Raw genomic sequence first — 5227 nt, 5'->3', positions numbered from 1 at the left:
TGAAACCTATCTTTCACTTTACGTGAATTTATCAACCTATTTATTACTTTCAGGTTTGCAGTAACTTTTTTACTTTTATGTGGTTGTAATTTATCCCTATTTATTAGTTTCAGATTTGAGGAACCTTTTTTTTTAATTTATTTGGTTGTTAATTTGTCATTCGTTTATTTATTTACTAGCTTATATCCCGTGTGACACACGGGTTTAACAAAGTTAAATTTACACATATTAATAAATATGATGTATGATTTTTAAAAAAAATCCAAATAACATGAAACCAAATAATTTAAAATAATAATGTTTTGACACTTGTTCGACATCTCCATTTTTTAAAATGTTCCTATGAAATGTTTATTTAAAGTATGAAGTAACATAAATTAATGCTAATCTAAAATAAAAATAAGTAAATAAATAACAAACTAAAATCATCCGCCTGCATGTAACCTCCCCCACCACTCACCTGCATCGTTTCCATGTGAAATTGAATTAAAAACACTATATTTTGTATTTTATATATACATACATATATGCCTATATTTGAAAATGTTGACTTACAGTCTCCAAACATGCAGATAAAATGGTCATGGCAGGCAGTGCATCAATTCCATGCTGCTTTTATTAAACAATAATTCTGAGAAAATATACATATTTTAAAAAACCCATTTTAATGAAAGAGTAAATAGCATAGCTTGCTTGTCTTTGTACTTGAGTCTTGTAAATAAAGCCATCGCAGCAGAATCTGCTCCACCACATTTTGTTAATGAACACCTCAATTTTTAAATAGCAATAAACAATCTTCAAATGTCTGACTGGTCAATGATAAAAGAACTGTGCAAATAAAGATAATTTACTTACATGCAGGAAATGATCCAAATAGAGCCCATCCTTTCGGAGATGTTCCTGCTTCATTTTGCTTGGATTCTAAATTATTAAGAAAAATCATTCATCAGATTAAATGATCTGTCGAAAGTGGAGTTGCATCTCAAAAAGGGAGGAAGATAAAAAAACTGAACATTACCGCACATTTTTGTAAGACTAAATTGGATGGGATCATAACCCTCCACTGGTGTAGTTAGGTGAACCTCATACGGGTCATCACGTGTCGTTTGACCTGAATATACATCATGAATTCAGATATCCGAGTTGTAGAAGATGTAGACAGTGAAATATAGACGTAGAGGTGGCAATTCTAACCCATTCGGGTTGTGCGTTATCTTGAACGGGTCAAAAGGGTCAAATAAAAATCCCGTAATGCATCAGTCCCAGTTCAACGTACAAATACACCATATTCTCCATCTGCAAACATCGAAATCAGAATCATTTCACAACGAACTAATAGAATTTAATCGCGAATTTTTATAATAAACACTTACGGTGATCTCCGGTGTTAGTAGCTGGGTGTTGAAGAGCTCTTCATTAAAGGTGGAAAAAACCTTCAAATCCTTGCAAAGAAAATTCAATAAAAAAGTAAATTAACCCATATCGACTTGCTCGAGTTCATTATTGACGTATTCGACTTGCGCGAGTTCATTATCGACGTCTCCGACATCAAAACCGATAATGTTTTTCGGTTTATAGTCTAGTCCCACATCAAGAAACTTAATACAATAGTAAATTTAACAGAAATTCAATTAAAAAAATTAAATTAAACCATATTTTTGACTACCCACATCAAGAAATTCAAGAAAAATGTAATTTTAACCCAATTTTGTGATTTTTTTTACAACCCACATCAAGAAACTTAATAAAATAGTAAATTTAATAGAAATTCTATAAAAATTCAATAAAGAAGTAAATTAACCCATATTTTTGACTACCCGCATCAAGAAATTCAAGAAAAGTGCAACTTGAACCCAATTTTGTGACTTTTTTTGACAACCCACATTAAGAAACTCAAGAAAACTATATAAACAATCTTTTAAGTTGTACCTCTACATGTTTGTGGAGTTTGTAGATGTCTTTCGACATATTCGACTTGCGCCAGTTCATTATCGACGTCTCCAACATCATAATCGACAATGTTTTTCGGTTTATAGTTCAGTAATAGCTTGTCGGCTACATTTGCCAACAACTCAAAAGCACAAATTCCACCATCTTTGAATGATTTGTTATGTAGAATCCTCCTCTAAAGAATCAAATAAAATGTGTTAGTACAAATGAACATTCGCGCATGAAAACAAACTTAATTTTATGCTAACCCGCAAGGATCTAGGAGCTCTAGTTATCACGGGGGCCAGTAAATCATGAAATCCTCCACTATCCGTTCTCTTCTTCACCACCATATCTTATGCGCACACGCTATGTACAAGATCATCAACCGAATGAACCAATAATCGTTCCTGCTATGTCACTAAATAAAAGATTCAGAATCAATAACCAAATGATTACTTGAATACTAATAGTGCCAACGAACATATCTTACCATTTACGAACCGGACATTTAACATATCAATGTACATATATTTGATATCCATTTAAAAAGAAAAAAATAAAAGTTACTACTTAAAGATAGACATCAACATGACAAATACCATCTGACATCTAGATGCAACGAAAAACAATTACATCAAGAACTTAATAATCAAGTTTAACTATTTAACCAATCTCTTTTATGAAAAAAAACTATTAACCATAGGAGCTCTCTGTGAGCAGGTGTTCTAATCAAAACTCATTCTTCTACTATTTGAGTATTTCTAATTTTCTATGTTGTCTTTCTTTTTCCCCCCTATATCTTCTATAAAAATGTTTGCGGATTGTCATGTATACTTGTTATGATTAACTTATGTCTTAAATGCATATTCAAACACTAAACACTCAAGGATTCGAGGTCATCTTGGTCTCATCCGGTGTTGTCGGTGCTGGCCGACATCGTCTTAGATATAGGAACCTGGTGCACAGCAGGTAGTTACACGATGTAACAACTGCATGGTCTTTTTAACGGAAACCCAAAAACCGACCCGAATAAAATTAATCTGAACCCGATTAACCCAAACATCAAAATCAGAATCATTTCACAGCGAACTAATAGAATTTTATCGCGAATTTTTATAATAACACTTACGGTGATCTTCGGTGTTAGTAGCTGGGTGATTTCCTTGAAGAGCTCTTCAAATCCTTGCAAAGAAAACTCAATAAAAAAGTAAATCAACCCATATTTTTTTACTACCCACATCAAGAAATTCACCAAAAGTGCAAATTTTAACCCAATTTTGTGACTTTTTTGACAACCCACATTAACAAACTCAAGAAAACTATATTAAATCGGTCGGCAATTGATTAGAAGGTAAAAACCGGTTCCGGTAAAAAAAACCCCAAATATTCGGTAACGGACTGGTTCCAAAACGGTACCCGATACCATTTGCTCTTCTCTATTCACATCAAATATTGATATTTTTATTTCGAATATTTTCTTTTTGTTATATGCTTTAAAAACGATTTCTCTTAATGAGCATCAAACATCTTTTGCAAGAACAACATATTTAAAATCAATCGGCATAAAAGACACAATCAAATCAATGGTTGGCTAAAGCTTAAGCAAACGCGGATTACAACCTGTTGTTAACCAGGTGTTGAAACAATTTCAAGTGCTCAACTCAACACAATGTTTTATGTAAAAAATCGTATTGTGTGTGATTTATATACAAAGTGCAGCATATGCATTTTATAAAGTATAAAATCTTCAAACTTGGTTATCATGGTCAATTCGTGCACAAAAACACCATATTCATATTATCAAAACCTTAATTAATATAATGACGGATAATGTATTAAATAAGAATAATACCTTCAGCAACGAACATGATGTCGAAGGAAAACAACCATCAAACCATGAACAACAACAATGCTGATGAAGAAGTAAAGCAGATTACTTGATTTCTATTTCCAGCAACTCTAAAATATGACAAAGAATAACATTGTGAGACTAAATATGGAATCTGGTACAAAAAAAGGAAGAGGAGAACATAGAACAATAAAGATTAGTTTCCATACTATTAAAAACCCGTTTCGCTTCATTTTGTTCCAACCCTCACCGAGTCTCGCTCACCCCCTAAATGACAAGTACTCCCACATTCCGACAATGAATCGCGCGGTTTCACTTGATCTTGATCATCTTCGATGTTTAGATCAAATGTGAAACCTCTCGACTTTACACAATTCATCTTCGATTGCGATAAAGTTGTGTCATCAACACATGATGGACCATCATCTTTAGCATTGAGATCAATTGCTGAAGCATTGTTATGCTTTATTTTCCCTGCTTGAAGACAAATTTATATTTAAATTCAAATCAAAACACAATCAAATTTTTACATAAACAAACAACATAAAGTTGCATTAAATCGAAAACCCACAAAAAATAAATCCCAAATTTGAAAATTTAAAACTAAAAAAACTCATCAAATTAAAGCATATCTAAACAATTCACCTTCTGAACGAAAAACAAATTCAAGATCTCTAATTTTTGCTCCAATTCCAACAGTGATTTTCAATTTATTCCTCAAACAAAACAATGATATATTAACCCTAGAAATAACATACAACCTTCAACTTAGTATTAATATTCATACAGTTCAGTAAGTAGCAGTGTACCTTTGGTGGACATCGGGCGACCAGTACGGCACCGCCTAGGGTACGGATGTTGCTCGCCGCCGAGCACCGGCCGTGATAAACTTATGCTCAGATCTGGAGCTCCGAGATCGTTGTAAACACCTATATCACCAAAACAAAAACCCTTCCGTTAATCGAAGCCCTAACTTTGAGATGAACGGAAAGAAACAAACCAACATGACTAAGATGATCGTACCTGAAGAAGACGATCTTCATCTCTACAGACGACGAATCGAAAAACCATAATCGGTCAAAAACTTATATATGAAGATCGGTTGAATCAAGGGCGTTTCCATCGGCTCTCTCTCTGGGTTATGGAATTTGTTTTCCAGATCTGGATTGGGGAAATAGTGAATTTGAATTTGAATGAGAAACTATTTGAGGAAACTGGAAAGGTGGAAGCTTTCTGACGTTTGAACCAGTAACTGGTTTGAGTAGGGTTTGTTGTATATGCTTTAAAAATTACACATAGGATTAAATTAAAAAATGAAAAAACTATCAAAATTACACCTAGGATAGAGGGCTTGAGATTGTGACACATAGGATAGTAAACTAAAGGAGGTTTTGACAAGTGTGTTGGTGGATTGAGGTGATGCCAAGTGGCAAAACCTTGTTGTTT

The 5227-nt window shown here is 33.4% G+C and overlaps 1 long non-coding RNA gene across 8 annotated transcripts; it reads right to left on the bottom strand.

Annotated features, from left to right (window-relative positions):
• Nucleotides 1–280: 280 nt before the first annotated feature.
• LOC110916244 lies at nucleotides 281–5021 on the bottom strand. Of its 8 annotated transcripts, XR_004884217.1 has the most exons (14): nucleotides 4805–5021; nucleotides 4591–4710; nucleotides 4427–4524; nucleotides 3991–4255; nucleotides 3785–3891; nucleotides 3062–3114; nucleotides 2199–2350; nucleotides 1930–2125; nucleotides 1374–1442; nucleotides 1195–1296; nucleotides 1019–1111; nucleotides 856–921; nucleotides 556–739; nucleotides 282–460 (listed from the first exon to the last, which is right to left on the bottom strand). It is a non-coding gene; the product is annotated as an uncharacterized LOC110916244 (long non-coding RNA). The 8 variants fall into 8 exon arrangements; XR_004884218.1 differs by lacking the exon at nucleotides 4427–4524 and having other exon boundaries at nucleotides 3062–3127; XR_004884220.1 differs by lacking the exon at nucleotides 4427–4524 and having other exon boundaries at nucleotides 556–768.
• Nucleotides 5022–5227: the final 206 nt, after the last annotated feature.

Source organism: Helianthus annuus, chromosome 16 (genome assembly GCF_002127325.2).
Source record: "Helianthus annuus cultivar XRQ/B chromosome 16, HanXRQr2.0-SUNRISE, whole genome shotgun sequence".
Taxonomy (NCBI): Eukaryota; Viridiplantae; Streptophyta; class Magnoliopsida; order Asterales; family Asteraceae; genus Helianthus; species Helianthus annuus.
The sequence above is the reverse complement of the archived record's forward strand: the minus strand, read 5'-3'. Positions and strand labels throughout refer to the sequence as shown.